General features: G+C 44.8%; 1 long non-coding RNA gene across 1 annotated transcript; it reads right to left on the reverse strand.

The window, feature by feature from the left end:
- Positions 1-11,945: 11,945 nt before the first annotated feature.
- On the reverse strand, positions 11,946-13,169 carry LOC132341467 (uncharacterized). The gene is made up of 2 exons (XR_009490225.1): positions 13,052-13,169; positions 11,946-12,256 (listed from the first exon to the last, which is right to left on the reverse strand). It is a non-coding gene; the product is annotated as an uncharacterized LOC132341467 (long non-coding RNA).
- Positions 13,170-20,390: the final 7,221 nt, after the last annotated feature.

Below are 20,390 nucleotides of genomic sequence, written 5' to 3' on the forward strand. Positions count from 1 at the left end.
CTTGCCTCATCATCAAACTGGATGGAAAGGGCACTTACCAGCGTGCGTCATGTCCTTGCCTTAATGTATTGGTAAATCTCAGAGAGTTGGTGCTCTTTCTCGTCGTCATAGACAGTCTCTCGGTGCCTTGACTTTCCGAGATGGAGGGGAAGGAGGGACGGAATGACTTGGCATTTGGTGTCGTGGCACAGGACTGCCCTGTACTCCGCTGGAAGTTTCCCTGGTGTTTCTGGTAAGACGGATGATGCTGAATCTGCTGGTGATATTGAAACTGGGGACAATGTTTAAAATGTTCTTTACAGTCCAGGCATACAGCAGAGGGACAACCAGTGGAGGGGTGTTTGTAAAAAGTCTTTATCACATTCCACCTTGAGGTGGCCCAGTTCATCACACCTAAAGCATCTGACATTTTGTTTATTCTTTGCCACAAAGGCATCAGCTGCTCCTTTGCTGACTGCCAGAGCTACCATATGTCCTGTAATTTTGAGATGGGTACAGGCTTCCATCATTTGTTGGATGGTGGATTCAGGGTCTGGAGGGAGTGCTCTTAAAATTTTCTTGCAATCCTCATTCGCATTGAACACTGCTAGTTTATTGAGCAGCCCTTCTCTAGCCCTTGGGCAATTGATTTGCTTATCAAGAGTGTATTTTAGTCTGTCTATGAATTTAATAAATGTCTCATCAATGCTCTGACAAATGTCAGCGAAACTTTGTTGTGGGGTGGTACCATCAGGTGTTTGGAATAAAGCATTCTGGGTAGCATTTTTACTGTCATCTCAAACAGCTCTGGGTAGATTTAGGGCTTGCTCCTGTGGTTTTTCATATGGTCCTTCCCCGCTCAGGTGCGCTACTGTAAAATGAGCTCACCCATCCTCACTTTTGTAATTTTTGATAATGCTTTTAGTTGTTTTTTCCAAATTGAGTCCCACAGAAGAAGCTCTGTGGGTGATAGGAGGAGGGACATAACATGCCGAAGATCATGGGGGATGAGCACATGAGCTGAGAAAGTTGCTTGTAATAGATTCGTTAAATATGGAGATTTTCATCCATAGTCTTTGGATGGCTTGCATAATTCTTTAAGTTCACCATATGGAATAGATTCCCAGTTAGGGATTCTTCCTCTTTTGTATATAACTGGGGCTGCTAGGACTTGTAATTTTTGAGCAAAATCTCAATTACAATCGAGAGCTACTTCCCATTGAACTTTTGCCCAGTGATCCTGAGATTCAGTCTCAGTCTGAGGAATCACTGTCCTCCTTTGGAGAGGAGGGAGATCTGCTATTAGAAGCACAAGAGCTTAGACTGGGGTGCATGTTTCGGTGCTTGGAGCCTGGGGGAGCAGACGTGGGATTCACTGGGGGGGGGGGGGGGGAAGCGAAAGCAGACCCGGCAGGGCGGGAGGGAGACCCGGTGGGGAATCCGCGTGGGGGACAGGGGGGAAGGCTCCCGGGAGCGGAGTCCTCGTGGCTAGGATGGCTAGTGCAGGCGGGGAAATTCAGCACGGAAGCTGCAATGGTAGGGAAGCTTGGTGCCACGACAGGGAAACCTGGTGCTGCGGCAAGAGGACCAGGTGCCTCCACCGTAGGAACCGGTGCCACCACTGTTTGTACAAGCAGACAGACTGCAAGGTGGACTGGGCCTGGGGAAAGGGGGGGTGCAGAGGCAACAGGGGCAGGCAAGCCGGGGTGGGAAAGGAACCTACCGCAGGGCCCGTGGCCGCTGTTGAGGAGAAGTGGGATGGTGCAGCTAAGGGGAAGAGGGGGGGTGTGATGACCGCGGAGACCACAGCCGCCACTGATGGGAAGGAGGGGGGCGTGGCAACCTCCGAAAGTGCGCGGCCACAGCCAGCACAGCAGCATCAGGCACAGCCGCTCCTGTGGGGAGATGGGGGCTTTGAGTGACAGCGGCCAGTGAGGGGAGGGAAGGGGAGGGGACAGAACGCGGGAACCGCAGCAGGCACGGCAGGGATGCCCGGCACGGGAGCTGAGTCAGGTGTGGGTGGGGTGGGCTGAGGAGCAGGGGTAGGGGTACCTGACAGAGGGGTGGGGATGGGAGGAGGGGCAGACGTGGGAGGAAAGGCAACCTTGGGAATGGGGAAACTCGACATGGGGGCGGGGAGCTCCAGCACAAAGGCGGTGATGGGAGGAAGGGCGATCGCAGGGCGGGGAAAGCCGGCGGGGGGGGGTGGCAATGGGGGCAACACCTGCCTCAGCGGGAATGTCCAACGCAGAGGTGGCACCTGCTGGGGGGGCAGGGCTTGGAGGTGGGGGGGAAGGCAAGGGAAGGAAGGAGGAGGATCCCAGACGCCATTTTGAGTAACTAAGTTGGGAATATTTTGGACCAAATAATTCAAAATGGCTTATCCGGCCATGTTGCCGGCGCCATCTTGTCCTATAGACGTGAATGGAAGTCCAGGGTAAAGGGGTATTGGGAAAAGGGTTGGGTTGGAACCCAGGCTGGCATGGCCAGTACCAGCCTGGAAAAGGGACAGGAAAGGGCTGGAGGTGGCAGAAGGCAGGTGGCTCTCCTGCACATTTTTTTAGGCAGTTTCCATCTCCAGACTTGTCCCAAGGGGATGAGAGCACAGGAACAGGGGGGTAGGAACATGATAGCTGGGGTGATAACTAGGGTACAGAACTTCTAATATTCTCAGAACCCTCTCCCAAATGCTCAGTCACCACATAGATAGAATGAAAAAGTGGATAGAATTTCCCAACCCCAAAATCCCCTTCAGTTTGCAGATGATATAACTTTTTCCCAACCTTATCCCAAAACTCAACAGACAAAACTAACTCACATGAAACACCTGGAAAATACTTGAAAATCCAACGAAAAAGAACCTTTAAATCCCCCTTAGAGAACCTAACATTATTTTTAAGAAGGGTATTAGAAACTTGGGAATAAACTTCTTTCTGCTCGGTGGTTAGATTAGAACCCATCTGTGGGAGCTCAGCACATCACTCCCGATGTCCAGAGCTACCGAGAGAACCCTTGGGGGCTCGGGAGTCTTGGAATGTTGCCAAAAGCACTTGGTGGCTTGATTTTGATCCATCTAGGGATGTGCCACCGATGTATGAAGAAATGGAACCTGTGAGAATCACTCGGGTGTAAATGGTGAAGGGAAGACATCATTATAGGGTGAATCACAAATTTTGGGGTTTTAGTACGGGGGGGTTGTAGAGACAAGATGGAGGAATCAGGGCGTGCCACCAGGCTCTTCTTTCTTCTTCCTGTCTTCCATCTTCTGGAGCGGTGTTGGCATTTGGGGATTGGTCTAGGGTGAGGGTGTACTTGGTGACGAGGGTGATAGGTATTGGGGACAAAAGGTAAATATGATATACGTAGTTTTTGTTATAAAAGATGTGACCGCCTTGAGGGTGGGCAGAGTGCCTTTGGCTGCCGTGCTGGTCAGATCCTTCAGGCAGAGAAAGGACTTTTTAGATAAGAAATAATAAACAATTCTGAAGACCGAAAAAACCTAGCGTCCAGACTCATCTTTTGAAGCCCAGCGTGCAAGAACCATCCTAAGTGTGTGTGGGAGCAGAGACAAACAGCCGAACCCCATACCCATCGAGCCCTCTCCCTCCTACGAGATAAAAAGAGGGAAAAAAAAAAAGGGTGATCGTCACTAGAGTATACTCACCACACCAGTGGGTCAAAAGAAAAATCTCAGAGGAGCCTCGCTGTGACGACCGGCCCTTGAGCCTTTGAGGGTTGTCGGTTGGCCCCTGAGAAATTCCCCAGAAAATTGGGTTTTTTCCTCTCAGGGAACTGGAGCACTTGACTGTGATTTAAAATCCAGTGGCTGGCCAGTAGAGATACTTTCAAAGGGCTAACAGAAAGCCCCACGGTCAGGGGGCTTTTGTAGCAGCGTGGGGTTTAGATGGTGGATGCTGCTACCTATTTCCCAATAAGCATCTCCTATGGAAAAGCCACTTGGGTAAGCATTCAGGAAAAGCAGGCAAGTCCACAGACCATACTTACCATGGCTAGCTCAGCAAAGAGAGGCAGAAGGGCCTTTTGTATGATTTTGTTCCAGTAAAAGTTTATTGCAGCACGCCGAAGGGAAATCGGGAACAATATTTCCCTTCGGGGACAATAGACGAGGCCATGTGGTCTGCACAAGGTTAAGTATGGGAGGGCACAGGGGTGGTACAAAGGGCAGGGAAAAGGACATTAGCATACAGGCAAGACAGAGCCGGCCACCAGGGATACCACAACCAATGAGGAAACAGGGAAAGGAGAAACCACTAGAATTTGGGATGTATGGAGAAGGGAACAGGAGTGGATGGAAGGCTCCATGGGGGAGTCCTTTCTGTCCGCCTAGGTGGGGAGAACTCTATGGTAGGTCTTTCCAAGGCAATGCCCTGGGGATTTCCTGTAGCAGCTTGAATTGCTGCTAGTAAAGTCCAAGGTAAAGAAGTAAAAAGGACCTTTGCATAATATCCACAGATGTTTAATTCAGCTGCGTGGTGAGATGTTCAGGTCCCAGACACACACACATTCAGGGTCCAGCTTTTTTTCTCTCCAGGGGCCCGGGGGCTGACCCTGGTCTCGGGGCAGTACAAAGATGAGGACCAATCAGGGAATAGGGTAGGAGTGGCTCAGGAACATAGGAACAGGGGAAGGAGCCAGTGAGGTGTAACTTAGGGGATGCCCCCCAGGGCCTCCATAATTTCCCTGAGGGGGAAGCATTCAGAGGATTCCACAGCAGATTGCTATCTAAACATATCTATACAACTAAGACCACTGGGAATGCTATTAAGTTTATAGAATGGATCAAGAGGGTAAGGGATTTAATGCTTGTTAACCTCTTTTGGCATGTGTACATGTGGCTATCTAACCATCATAGCTTGAGTTCCTAGTTTTGGGAGTTCATTAACAATGGTACCTATTTTGGAGAAGGAATGCAGGGGGTGCTGCCTCCCAACCCTTCACCCACTTCTTTAAGTCTGCCACAAGAGCTTTTGAAGGGTTTAAATTTTCTCTAGATGCTAAAAATATTGTACAATAGCTGGTGTTGCTGATATGTTTATTCAGTGCAGTCCATTCGGTATTTACAGACAGAGTGAGGTTGCCTTGGACAACTATGCTGACATGTACCCCAGAGACTAGGGATGCTTCCCAGGAGCATGCCACAAGGGCTGGGGACACTACCCAATAGCCTATCACTGCCCAATACTCCACCTTAGAAATTAATCACTCGGATTGGATGGGGGTATGGGAGGAGATAGTCTGAGTGCTGAAGGAAACTCTCCCCCAGTCATTTGGAAGCTTCCCCCTCGCAAAATGCAGATTCCCAGTAAGACTGCTGAGTGCTTGAAAGAACATTGTTCTGTAAATTCCAGAGATGTCCAACTCACTGCAATGTGTTGTGGACCTTGGCTAACGCTTACCGCACCATGGTCTTAACACTACAGCACCACCTGCAGTCAGAGGAAAAGGCTGATGGTGCAGCAGTAGAACCAACAGACATTACAACCATCCAGATTCCAGCTAAACCACAAGGGCAGCCACAGCCAGCAACAATCGCCCCTGTGCAGAGAAGTATAAAGCCAAATCCGTACGCCCAGTTAATGACGATGAGGTACCAGGCCCCTCACAACCAGTGAAGGAGCCAGAGCTTGAAATCATCACTGAGTCCCTGTCGCATGACATTTTCCACAATCTGTGAAACGACATTGTGCACCAGGGGTACGAGGCTTATGCAACTTGGCTGACTCGAGTTTGAGACCTTATGGGTACAAGCGTCCAACTGGATAGTGCTGAAGCAAGGTGTTTGGTATCATTGACCCAGGATGTGGGCATTGATCAGGTGTTTGTGAGGGAGCCAGGGCCCCTTCCTCTCTGGGAGCAACTTTTAATGAGTGTAAGAGACAGGTTTGTTCACAGAGACAGACTGCAGGAGCACCATCATAGATTGTCCTGGAAGACCATTGAGGAAGGGATCCAATGCATGAGAGAAATGGCGGAATTAGAGATACTTTTTGGAAGGGACAGACAAAGTGAGAATGACCCTGACAAGGTCAGGTGCACAGCGCAAATGTTGGAGAACCTGGCACACCTAGGGCTATCCCAATACTTCAGCTTCATTACAACAATAAATGTCGAGGACAACTGAGACAAAGTGGGGTTTGTAGCCAGCAAACTCAGGAATTATGAGAGCATGGTCCATGGTCCAATGTAGGCTCATGTCTTTGCTGTGGGTAAGTCTCAAAGAAAAGATGAGAGAGGAAAGGAGATGGAGGAGATGAGGGAGAACAGTTCCCATGTGGCATCAGTGTGAACCACAGGCCCCCATGTCAGAGCCAAATGTCCCCCAGCTAGGGAGCAGGGGTACACCCCACGAGCTGACCTGTGGTTCTTCCTGTGTGAGCAGGAGGAAGATATGAAATGGTGTCATGGAAAACCCACTTCTGTCCTGGCAGCATGGGTACGTCAACTCAATGAGGAAAACACTAACCAAGGGAGTTCTGCTAAAGTGAAGGTAGACTCAGCTTCCCATGATTGAGACACCAGGTATAACAAAAGGAAGGATGATATGTCTGATCCCCTTGAAGGAACCTCCAGATTGTACACCCAGGGAGTGAATGGTAGCCAGTACTACAGGGACCCTGCCTTTAGCCAGGTAGAGGCCAGGGAAAATTGGATCTTTTGGACTGTGTGGATCTGATGGCCTGGCACATCAGAACCACAGAAAAACGAAGCTTTGGTTGACACTGATGCGCAGCATACTCTAATGCCATCAGGACATGTGGGGGCAGAACCCATTTCTATTGCTGGGGTGTGTGGCAGGACCTTTCACCCCTCATAAAGCAAAAGCTTATCTCCCCATAACATATGTCTAGGTTAGGCCAGAATGATTTGTCATGTGATGAATAATCTTGGCTGAGAACCTCCTTAGCCAGCAATACACATCCTGGCTTGAATGGTGAGAAAGGAAAACCTAAAATTAGTGATTGCAGAACACAAGCATTTTTACAACGATAAAAGACCACTATGATTTTCATGAAATTAGAAATCTCTTAGACACTCTCTGAGTGTGTAGAGGGTTCTCCTTGATGCTGAGATGTTGGCATTGAGTTACTTCCCTGGGATTGAGAGAAACTGGGAGATTCTCTGCACGCTGCTGTCATTTGTTGGTAAGTGACATTGACTCCTTATCTATACTAGCATAAGGTACCTTTATTACTATTATTATCATGCACTGTATTTTTAATCTACTAGTAGTTCTTTTGTGTTATCCTGTGTAGTAAAGAATCAGTTTAAGTCTTATGTCTGTTTCCTTGGCCTATTCAAATAAATAATTAATGTTGTAATAGGCCTGATCAGTCATTATTAAGAACTTGAAAGCAAGAGTGGGTTTTGGGGTGCTGGCTGCCTCAATAAAGCCGCTGCCTGTTGGGAAGGATGAAAGTTTGACAAGAAAGTTTAACAGATATGTATGCTTGGCAGAAAGATCTCTGAATGTAGAACCTGAGAACGAAATAGAGATGGAAGCAAGTTTTGATATAGAAGAATAATTGATATGTAAATTGAGAATTGCTGAGCCAGTCTTACTGGACAACTAAGAAAGCAAAGGTTATGTTGGGTTGAAAAGAGATTTTATGACTTAGAGCAAAGGATAAGCTGATCACAAACAAAAAGATCTTTTACCAAGCAGAAAGATACCACAGGCAAACAAGACATGTCGATGTGGCAAGTAGCAAAAAAGGTTTAAGAATTTTCCACTGCACGAAAACTGAAAACCAACTTTAAGCTTGAACTGTAACATACTAACTTATGTGATTGGATAGTATTGACCATAATATAGTAATGATAGTAGTTATGATAGGCTGTAGGTAATAGTAAAAGTATTGATTGGTTGATTATGTATTAAGATGCAAGGCAAAGTGTCACTGTCATATTTTATGAAAAATCCCTTCACCAGGATTTTTTTCTCCTGGGAAGCTGAGAAGCCTCAGAGAATTATCTGATTTCTTCTCTGCTGTTTTGATACTTTGGAATGTGGCATGGAGATTCTTTATCCAATATGTGAATTGTTTTAACTTAATGACCAATCGCTGTCCACCTGTGTCAGGATTCCGGAAGCAGTCACGAGTTTTCATTATTCATTGTTTGTAGCCTTCTGTTTGTATGCTTTTGTCACTGTCGAGGCGGTCACGACACAAAGCAGAGACCACAAGCAGTCTTAGATGGCAGCTCTTTATTATTGAACATGGCTGACCTTTTATATACTTTCCAATTATTTATGCTTCTTCTACCCTAACTATTGGCCACAATAAATCAACATAACACTATTTGTGAAAAGTTACAGTGATTTCAACTAATTTTCTAAAAATACTTTGTCCAGCTGCAAAGTTCTCATCTTTCTTCAATTCCTCACTTCTCTTGGTCTCCTTGGTTACAGCCTTGGAGAGAGCTCCTTATCAGCTTCTTCTTGCTTCTCAGCTTCTTCTCGCTCCTTTAGCTAACAGGCCTGCTGTTAGCCCCTTCCACAGGTAAGGCCCTGGCTAAGTCTGGCCAACAAAGACCTTGCCCCCCTCTTTGATTTATTGAAAGGGGGAGAGGACCGGAGTTTTCCTAGGGCTATTACCTTAGAGGCACAGAAAGCTCTAGAAAAAGTTCAGACAGCAATGTCCACAAGACAGGCCGACCGATGTCGGCCTGACCTGTCATTCAAATTTATCATCTCAGGTAAGTCGCTACACGTCCATGGAATCATTTTCCAGTGGGAGCAGAAACAAACACCTAAAGCAAAGGAAACACCTTAAAGGGCGGGGACCAGAGGGACCCTCTCTTGATCATAGAGTGGGTTTTCCTCAGTCACCAAAAGGTCCAAGAGAATGACAAAGCCTCAAGAGCTGGTAGCAGAACTGATCCGGAAAGCTAGGACCCGGATCAAAGAGCTGGCAGGATGGGCCTTTGAGTGCATTCACATTCCAATTGAGTTAAAATCGGGCCAAATTACTAAGAAAATGTTGGAACATTTGCTTCAGGAAAATGAAGTGTTGCAGTTTGCTCTGGATTCCTTCTCAGGACAAATTTCTATCCATTGGCCTGCCCACAAAATTTTCGAACCAAAAGTTCAATTTATTCTGAAATTAGGAAGTGTTCAAAGTAGGAGACCTTTAAAAAAAGCTCTGACCATCTTTACAGACACATCTGGGAGATCCCACAAGTCCGTTATGACTTGGAAAGATCCTCAAACCCAGCAGTGGGAGACGGACATTGCTGAGGTGGAAGGTTCACCTCAAGTTGCTGAGTTGGCTGCAGTTGTTAGGGCCTTTGAAAAGTTCTCAGAACCATTCAATTTGATTACAGATTCTGCATATGTGGCAGGAGTAGTATCCAGGGCAGATCAAGCAATACTGCAAGAAGTGTCTAACATCACACTTTTCGAATTACTCTCAAAACTTGTAAAGTTAGTCACCCACCGAGAGCAACCATTTTATGTGATGCACGTCAGGTCACACACCAACTTGCCAGGGTTTATCGCTTAAGGCAACAGAAGGGCAGATGCTCTCGCTGCGCCTGCAGAGATGGCCACTCTCCCAAATGTTTTTGAACAGGCAAAAATCAGCCACCAGCTTTTCCACCAAAATGCACCTGGCCTGGTTTGTCAGTTTCACATCACTCGAGGACAGGCCAAAGCGATTGTAGACACATGCCCAAATTGCCAACAACATGCACTCCCTACAATAAGCGTGAGAGCAAACTCAAAGGGGTCGAACAGTTGTGAACTGTGGCAAACAGATATAACACACATACAGTCATTCTGTTAGCGTTCAGGAACACATAATCACAAGAAATTATTATATGCAGGTGCTTTTATTGAAGAGCTCTGGGTGTCAGGGGTAAAGACCCAAATCTGACTCCGACATAGGTTCGGGATGGATATGCTTTTATATTCTATCGTTATATAACTTTCATGTTAATTATTAAACTTACATTGTTCTATAGTATACATAGATTTCAGCCAAGCATGGCCACCTTAGACTAGGAACATACAGTTTCTCAGTGTTCTTCTTATGATTATACAATGATTATTTTAATCACTAAACAATCATTTCAGCTAGCAATTATACTACTTACGCAGGTAAAACACAAGGCTTAACATTTCAGAGTTTTATCTTAGCATTTTCCAGGGCGCCACTATCATTATCCCCCCTTTGAAAGCATTTTCACTTCACTATAGGTATAAATGTTTTCACTTGATACAGTCCTTTACTTCTCAATTTATGTTTGATGTTCTTCAAATCCAGGGTTGATGTAAAAGTTGTCGTGGATGCTATCACGGGCTGGAGAACCAGAAGATAGTGGGCGTGGATCTCATGTCAGTGCCTTTATTATTTTCTGGTTCCAGGACGTTTTCTTCTGTATTTCTCTCCTTAAAATGCTTAAACTAACCAAATTGCTAAGAATACAATTAGTAAGATTATCACACTCTCAATGATAGATTTAATCCATGAACTCACATTCCACCCTAACTCTTTAAAGATTTTTCCTAACCAGCTTGTAGTCAAATCCTTTTGCTCTTCTTGTGCCTCATGCTCTATTTGTTTCAACTGACTGATGTCATATTCTACATCTGCAGTTACATTTGGGATGTGAACGCAGCAATGATCAACTCGTCCCTTTAAAAATCCACATACTCCATGCTCCTTCAGGAGTAACAAATCTAAGGCTAATCGATTTTGCAAAGTCATTTTTGTGGTGGCTTGTAATTGTACGTTTAATTCTTTAAATCCTTCCCGGGTGATTCTTGCTAGTCTATCTACCTGACCTGTAAGTTTGTACAGCATCTCTCTATTCTGAGTTTGCTATAGGACCAAGCAAAGACTCTAGGGCCCACTCAAATTTCACTCCACTAGAGGGTTCTTGCCAAGTGTCATCTGGATTTTTGTTGTCTAGAACTTCTCGTCTTGCTCTTATCTGCAGAAGTTCATGTTTTGCATTAAATGGGGACTTTTTCCAAATTAGACATAAGGTTGGGAGGCCCAAAGTAATTTCCTTTACTTTCCCATCTACAGGCAGATGTGTTGTCCAGGTACCATCGCTTGTTGCCCATACAAATTGTCCTGGACTTTTATATGTACTCCTGGTACATCCTATAATCACTTTATAATTCATTTTGCTTTGTTTATGTTTGATCCCTCTGCAAGCACAACCAATTTGTAGGGCTATTGCCAGGGGTGGCATCTGTTTTATCTCTGCATTATCAGAAGTGCAGTCATAAGTTTTATTGCATGCCCACCAATTTACTTTGTCTGCCCACGTTCTGCTACTCGTGGCAGTGTATGTTACTGCTGGATCTGTTTCACTCTCAGAACCTTCCCACTTAATACACCAAGGGGTGTTTGCCATATATTGGAATTTTTGAAATATACTCACAAACCACGCACTGTCCCAAGGCTCTATCTGATCTTTCTGATCCTCGGCCTCACACTTCCATACCAGGGTAGTTTCTGCAACATTTTCTATGATCTTTTTATAGTGTGGCAAATAGCACTGCCATTGTGTGATGCCTCCCAACTGTCCCATAGGGATTTCTAGCATGCCATCACTTAGAATACAGTCTTTCTGGCTCATAGGTCTCATCCATGTTCCTACTTTCTCCCAAGTTTCCTTGACCACCTGTCTCAACTCGAGTACCTGTTTGCATGCAATTGTTTTGTTCTTTTGTATTTCAGTTAGTTTTGATGTTATGATTCCCCAATTTACTGCATCTCCTGCTGCCTTAGGTATTGGCAGACAGGCAGTTATTCTACTGGTGTTTTGTATTTTGGCAAAATCTTTGACTAATCCAATCATTACATTCTCAGCTCGAACTGCGTTAGAAATTTTTATCACTTGTGTTTCTGCCTCTCTCTTCATTCTAGAATGAAGAGTGGTTAGTTGATCTTTTTGCATCCCACATCTCAAAGACATTTATGACCATAACATTAGCACAATTACTAATAGCATTCTCAAAGTAATTAAACACATCTTATCTGCAGTCTTGGTTCCACAGTTTACACAGTCTGTGATCCAGGATGGACTTTCTTCACTCGGGTATAGTGAATCCAGGGGTCCACGCCGGCTACGTTCACTGCTGTAAAGGTGGTCAGCAGTACCTGATAGGGTCCACTCCACTTTTCTTTCAGCGGTTCTTTGTTCCAGTTTTTAATGTACACCTCGTCTCTTGGAAGTATGTTATGAACTGGGTTCTCGAGAGTTATTGGTCTATTCCACACGAGGATGCTCCGGAGCCGAGCTAAAGTTTTCCCAAGAGACAGAACATGATTATACACTTCCTGTTTTCCTGTGACGTGTACATTACGGTTAGGCTCAGGAGATTCATATGGTTTCCCATACAATATCTCATAAGGACTGACTGACATCCCGTTCCTAGGTTTTATCCTAATCCTCAACAATGCTATTGGCAAAGCCTGGGGCCACTGCAGCTTGGCTTCTTGGCATATTTTGCTGATTTGCCTTTTTAGTGTCTGATTCATCCTCTCTACCTGTCCACTTGACTGGGGTCTCCACGGTGTGTGGAGGTCCCAAGTTATCCCCAGCAATCTACTTACTTCTTTTACTACTGTAGCTATGAAATGGGGCCCCCTATTTGATGATACCCCCAGGGGTACCCCGAACCTGGGAATAATCTCCTGTAGTAACCACTTAACTGTTTCTTTTGCTTGGTTTGTGCGACAGGGAAGGGCTTGTGGCCATCCAGAAAATGTGTCAACCCCTACTAACAGGTATTTGTATCCTTGAGTTCTTGGCAATTCTACAAAATCTACCTGCCAATAATCTCCTGGCTCTATTCCTATCCGAATTCTTCCTAGCTGTGCCTGTCGCCTAGCCACTGGGTTGTTTTTCAAGCAGATATCACATTTTGACATGACTGATTTTGCCATTGTTAACATCCGTACTGAAATTAAACTCTGCTTTAGCAATTTTACCAATGCCTCTGCACCCCAATGACATTTGTTATGTTTAATTTGTAGAACTTTTCTCATTATTAAAGGGGGGTACCACTATTTGTCCTTGTGCAGTCAAATACCATCCTTCCGAGTTCTTTTGTGCATTTAGTAAACGTGCCAGTCTCTCATCTTCTACTGAATATCTTGGTTTTGGAGGCAAATTAAATTGGGATACATTGAGCTTTGAAGGTATCAATGCCATTGTTGTTTGCACCTCTCGAGCAACCTGTCGGGCTGCCCAGTCTGCCTTTTCATTTCCTTCACAGATTTTGGAGTTTCCTGACTGGTGTGCTTTACAATGTATAATTGCCACTTGTTCAGGTTTTTGTACTGCTTTTATCAATTGCAGGACTGCATCTTGGTGTTCAATGTGTGTACCTCGAGAAGACAATAATCCCCTTTCTTTCCACAGTGCTCCGTGTACATGCACCACCCCAAAGGCATATTTTGAGTCAGTCCATATATTTACCTTTTTCCCTTCACTTAATTCTAGTGCTCTGGTTAGAGCAACCAGTTCTGCCTTCTGGGCAGATGTATTTGGTGGTAATGCCTTTGCTTCTACTACTGTGCTGACTGTTGTTACCGCATATCCAGCGTATCTGGTTCCGTTTTCCACGAAGCTGCTCCCATCTGTAAATAGCTCCCACTCCGGCTGCTCTAGTGGGATGTCTTTCAAGTCTTCTCTTGCTGAATAGGTGTACTCTATTACTTCTACACAGTCATGCTCTAACGGGCCTTCTTCAGTTGAGGTACCTAGGAACAAAGCTGGATTCAAAAGGTTAGTTGTTTTTAATGTGACATCATCCTGCTCAGTCAGGACTACCTGGAATTTTATCATCCTGCTTGGATATAGCCAATGGCTCCCCTTCTGTTCTAAGACAGTGGTTACCATGTGTGGTACATAAACATCTATGTGTCTTCCCATAGTAAGCTTCCTGGCTTCTTGTATCAGCATCACGGTGGCTGCGACCGCCCGCAGACATGGAGGCCACCCCGCACTTATGTTGTCAAGTTGTTTGGAAAAGTAGCCCACCGGCCTTTACCAACTTCCCAGGCGTTGGGTCAGGACTCCTAGTGCTAGGCGTAGCCTGTCATGTACAAACAGCTGAAAATCTTTAGACAGATCAGGTAACCCTAATGCTGGAGCAGTCGTCAGTGCCTCTTTTAGTTTTAGGAAGGCTTTCTTCTGTGGCTTGCCTCAGGTGAATGGCTGCGTCTTCTGAGCTTCATACAGGGGTTTCGCAATCAGTCCATAGTCCATGATCCACAAGCGAAACCATCCTGCCATCCCGAGGAAGACTCGCAGCTCATGTAAGTTCTGGGGCTCTGGAATAGCACAGATAGCTTGGATACGGTTAGTACCTAGTTTTCATTGCCCTTGTGAAATTTCACATCCCAGGTAGATCACAGTCTGTTGGGCAATTTGTGCCTTTCCTCTGGATACTTTGTAACCTCCCATTCTCAGTGAATTTAAAATCTCAATGGTTACCTTTATACAGGTTGCTTTTTCTTCTGTAGCTATTAGTAGATCATCAACATACTGCAACAATAGGTATTGGTCTCTTGGTACTTGCCCATTTTCGGTCCAAATCTCCAGCTCCTTTGCCAGTTGGTTTCCAAATAGGGTCGGACTGTTCTTAAATCCTTGTGGTAGTCGTGTCTAGGTGAGCTGGGTCTTTCTTCTGTTCCCTGGGTTTTCCCACTCAAAGGCAAACAGTTTCCTCCTTTCTTTGTCAAGGGGAATGCAGAAAAAGGCATCTTTTAAATCAATTACAGTAAACCATTTATATATCTCCTTTACGGATGTTAGCAATGTGTAGGGATTTGTTACCACTGGATAAATGTCTTTTGTTATTTTATTTATTGCTCTCAAATCCTGCACTAACCTATATTCTCCATTTGGCTTCTTTACTGGAAATATTGGTGTGTTACATTCTGATTCACATTCTTCTAAAATTTGGTACTTCAAGAATTTCTCAATAGTCTTTACTATTCCTTGCCGTGCTTCTGGTTTTATGGGATACTGTTTGATTTGTACAGCCCTTGCCCCTTCCTTTTACTCTACATGCACTGGTTGTGCTAATTTAGATTTCTCTGGTATATCCGTTTCCCATACAGAAGGAATCACTGCATCTTCTACCTCCCTAGGGATAGAGGGAACTGGTTTTTCTTTGATCATTAAAATCTGTCCCGTCTTTGATTCAGGTATTTTCATTACAAGTTCCCCATTTTCAAAGGTTATTACTGCATCATGTTTCGCCAGCAGATCCCTCCCTAAAAGCGGAATTGGACACTCAGGTACATATAGGAATTCATGCGTTAAAGTCTTGTTCCCAAAGCGCAAATCTAGAAGTTGCAAGAATTGCCGATTTTCCTCCTTCCCTGTAGCCCCAACTATTGTTGTTTGCTTATTTCCAATTTTTCCTTGTAGATCATTCAGCACAGAGTAGGTAGCTCCAGTATCCACTAGAAATTTAACTTCCTTATGCCCTAGCTGTATAGTTATGACAGGTTCTTTAACCTGTTTTACAGGTTCCATGTCTAGTCAGCTGTTATATTCACCTAACACCATCGCCTTGGTAACATTTTCCTGCTGGAACTGATAGCCCTGGTGAAACCGGTTGTTTCGGTTGTTTGGGCACTCTCTCTTCCAATGCCCCTCCCACTTGCAATACGCACATTGATTTAGGCTTAACCCTTGCATAATTGGTCCTCTACCGCGACTACCTCTACCACGTCCCCTGAAATTTGGGTTCCCTTTTCCTTGTATTACTGCCAAAAGATTTTGCTGCTGCCTTTTACTAGCTTCTCTTCCGTGATTATTATATACCTTCCAGGCTACCTCAAGTAGCTTATCCAGATTCCTTAATTCTTCCCCTTCTAATTTTTGCAATTTCTTCCGAATATCGCCTTGTGATTGTCCCAAGAATATGAGAGCGAGCTGAACCTTTGCTTGTTCTGTGTCTATTTGGAGATCTGTATATTTCCTTGCCGCCTCCTTAAGCCTCTCCAAAAACGCAGTGGGAGATTCTTTCTTTTCCTGCCCAGCCTCATATAGTTTAGACCAATTTATGGTTTTGGGCACAGCATTCTGAACTCCTATTTGGATCTACTCCTGATATTTCTGTAGTCTCCTCATGTCACAAAGTAAATTAGGATCCCATTTTGGATCCTCAGTTGGGAAACTGAGATCTAAATTCCCTGTTACGAGCCCGTTTCTGATATCCTCCCTTGTCCTTTCTTTGGCTGCTTTAAGTACCATCTCTTTCTCGGTAGAATCCATTAATGTATCTAATATTACTTGTATGTCATCCCAGTCAGGATTCTGAGTTTTCATGACCATTTTTTACTACTCGTGCCACCTTATCAGGATTTTCTCTATAAGTTCCAGCTGACTGTTTCCAAATAATTAAATCTGCAGGAGAAAAGGGCACTTTTACATACACTGGCCCTTCTGCTCCTACACCTTGTCGCAAGGGGGCAATCACAGTCCGTTTTTGTCTGCCTATGTCTTTTCTTTCCACAACCGGGGCAAGCTCTGACCGGCTTCGGGTTCTGTGGGCTACTGGGGTTACTGATTTATTACCATTGCTATTTTTTTCACTTGCATCCCTCCCCCTCCTTTCTATCACAGTTAGGTTTTGCTCATCTTCCGAGGAAGAGGGATCAGGTGACAATGGGAGAGGAGAAAAAAGAGGGAAAGGTGTACTAGATGAGACAGGCTCAGGATTGGGTGAGGTAGGGAAAGGCAGTGGGATAGGGACAGATGAAACAGGTGGGGTAGGGCTGGGCTCCCTTGGTCTTATTGGAGCTACCTGTAAATCAATATCTGCATAATTTTCCCTACTCAGACTTTCTTTCAACGCCAAGTGTTTTAGACAACGTTTCTCGCAAACCCTACACTTAATCACTTGCAGACGCTCTAACCACCATTAATCCACATTCATCTTGCCATTCTGGCTTTTCCCGTAAATAGAAAAACAAATCAACATACGGAACCTCATCCCATTTTCCTTCTTTCTTACAAAACGACATTAACTGTGAAATGGTGCTATATTGCAAAGTCCCTTATTTTGGCCATTTTTTGCCATTCTCCAAGATATATTCTGGCCACCATGTATTACAATAATCAATCAACTTAGCTTTAGATAATTCTTCCCCAAAATTACCCTTTTTCCAATGTGCTAATATGCACCCGAAAGGAGAAGTTTGTGGAATAGGGGCATTGCTGCCCAAAATTCCTTTGAGTTTCTCCATCCAAAATACCAAATGCCGAACCAGCAACGCTTTCGCAATTGTCTTACGGAACGGCGCCTAGGCAATACCACAGGAATTCCTTAGCCCAACCAAGCGTAGCTTTCGCTGCGTCTTACTGGCAGGCACCCAAACCAAAATAAAAGCACCTTACCTCTCTCCCGGGGACGTTGTGAGCGGCAGAGGGGGTCGCGGCCGATGGGCTCCCCGAGAATCCCTCGGTGCCGGCTGGAGCGTGATCGAGTGGCGAACTCGCTCAGCAGCACTCACAGGGTCCCATCTGGGTCGCCAAAAATGTTAGCATTCAGGAACACATAATCACAAGAAATTATTATATGCAGGTGCTTTTATTGAAGAGCTCTGGGTGTCAGGGGTACAGACCCAAATCTGACTCCGACATAGGTTCGGAATGGATATGCTTTTATATTCTATCGTTATATAACTTTCATGTTAATTATTAAACTTACATTGTTCTATAGTATACATAGATTTCAGCCAAGCATGGCCACCTTAGACTAGGAACATACAGTTTCTCATTGTTCTTCTTATGATTATACAATAATTATTTTAATTACTAAACAATCATTTCAGCTAGCAATTATACTACTTACACAGGTAAAACACAAGGCTTAACATTTCAGAGTTTATCTTAGCATTTTCCAGGGCACCACTATCAAAGTGATTGGCAGAATTCAAAAGATGCCCTACCCCTGAGGGGACATTGGGCCATCCAGGTGTCATTTGTCCCTTGAGACTTTCCCCCTCTACCTAGTTTGTGGTGCCCCGTGTTCCTTCCTTCCCCCTCTCCCCTGGGGTTAAAAGGAACAGCAACCATGCAGTTTGGAGAGTTCTGTTGGAGCTGTTGATGCATTCAGAGGCCTGTGGGCCAGGAATAAAGCTCTAGATTGAAACCCTCCATCTGAACTGACTCCTTTTCCTTCACCATTGCCCTAAAGCTTCTCCACCAAGGTAAACCTGAGCTCCTGCAAATCTGGACTTGCCTCCAAGCGCCCAGCTGCAACATCCAGCTAGACAAAGGTGTCTCTGAGGTGAAAACACCACAGTTGCCGCCTTGTGGTCAAACAGCAAGGGCCAGACAAGGCTAGGCACGTCCCGTCCAGCTATATTGGTAATTATTCCAATATCTGTCCACGCCGACACCAGACACGCTGGGCACTGCTGCTCCGGCTGCCATGGACATCATGCAAACTGTTTGTGCCCCGGTTTGGTTTCTGCCGGAAGGCTCCACCCATTTGGCGGTTCCGGCAATGGTCTCTGCCTCCACCTTCCCCCCCCGTCCTTTTGGAGGACTCAGCCTCCGTGCTGACTCCCGCCCCCACCCCTCTTTCTCTGGCAGCCCCATCAACCCCTTCACTGGCTACCGTTCCCTTGGTAATGATGACTCCTGCTGTTCAAGGGAACGTTCTCCTTAAAAGAAGAACACCATACCAAAATAGAAGAAGCTCAGTTAAAAAGCAGCTTTATAATCTCTCCCCTGACACTTCCCCAAAACAAGGGGAAAAGGTTATAAAGAATGAAGAACAAAAATGTTGAGATCAAGAAGTTAGTTTATTCCCATTACGAGAAGTACCAATGGGCAGAGTTCAAAGGGGTACAGGGTTTGTAAATACCCCCCTGACTACTTCAGAAGTCAGAAATTTTAAAAGAGAGATTAAAAGATTATTGGAAGATCCCACAGGTACAGCTGAACAATTAGATCAATTCTTAGGTCCCAATATTTTTACTTGGGAGGAAATGCAGTCAATAATGAAAGTAATATTTTCCCAAGAGGAGAAGCAGATGATTAGAGCTGCTGGAAGGATAATTTGGGAAAAGGAGAATTAACAAAGTCCACCAGGGGACCAGAAAATGCCAATAGGACCTCCTAACTGGAACCAAAATGAAGAGATGAGGAGTGGACATATGAATGATTATCGTAATCTGATAATCAAAGGAATAAAAGATGCAGCACCTCGAGGGCAAAATGTTAGAAAAGCCTTTGAGGGACAACAGGGAAAGAAGAGACCCCAACTGAGTGGTTAGAGAGGCTCCGAAAGGATATGAAACAATACTCCGGAATCAACCCTGAGACCATAGCAGGGTTGATGCCTCAGGTTTTAGCTTTTATGTTTTTCAGATTCTATTCTGCTTTAGTGTGTAAGTCTAGGCTTCATATTAGGGTATAGTAAGCTCTCTCCACAGAATAGTTAGACAAAGCAATTCCCTCCCTAGCTGGGGATCCAAGGACAGCCAATCAGATCTCAGGCCCTAGAGGATAAACAATGGTGGACCAAAGAGAGAAAACAAGAAGGATGGGACTTCATGGGCTAAAGCTGTATTTGGACAATTAGCTCCAATATGCTAATGGACCAAAACTTATAAAAGTGTGAGATGCCTTGACCTGTTGTCCGTTTTTTTGGCCATTTTGGGTTGTGCTGCCCAAGGTGGATCTATTTGAGGCCTCTTAATAAATTACCTGCTTTATTCTTTATCTCCATCTAGTCTCTGTTCTAGGTCAGCCTTCACAAGGTATCAGGGCAAGCCCTATTGTGAGTAAATTTTATCACTCAGGCCTGGCCAGATATTAGAAAAAATCTGGAAAAGATGGAGGAGTGGCATGATAAACCCTTAAATGACCTGTTAAAAGAAGTGCAAAGGGTTTATGTACGGAGAGATTAAAAAAAAGCCAAAGTGTATGCAAAGATTATGATTGCCACTATGAGAAAGAGTAACTTCCAGATTAATCTAAAACCTCCAGGTACCTCTCCTAAGCATTCCGGTTTAAGAGAAAGGGAGAAGGGAAGAAATAGAGTCCCAACACGATCAAAATCCCAGTAGCAATCTAAAAATGCCTGTTTCTATTGTGAGGAAGAAGGACGCTATAAGAGGGAATGCCCTCACCTAAAAAAGGACCTGAAAATATTCCAAGAGATACACCCAGAAGAGGAATAGGGAGGTCATAAGATGTCACTATTGTATTAGAGACAGCTGAATAAAGCGACACAGACTCCAAGGTCTTCTCAGAAGGCAATAGCAAAGTTTATTAGACATCACATTCTTTTATAGACTGTTCCAAGAAAACTGGACCTGATTGGTCCTCAATCAACACCCCTCACATCACTGGCTAATTAGGAATGACACACTTCTTGTAAACATCTTAGAAGT

This window comes from Haemorhous mexicanus, chromosome W (genome assembly GCF_027477595.1).
Source record: "Haemorhous mexicanus isolate bHaeMex1 chromosome W, bHaeMex1.pri, whole genome shotgun sequence".
NCBI lineage: Eukaryota > Metazoa > Chordata > Aves > Passeriformes > Fringillidae > Haemorhous > Haemorhous mexicanus.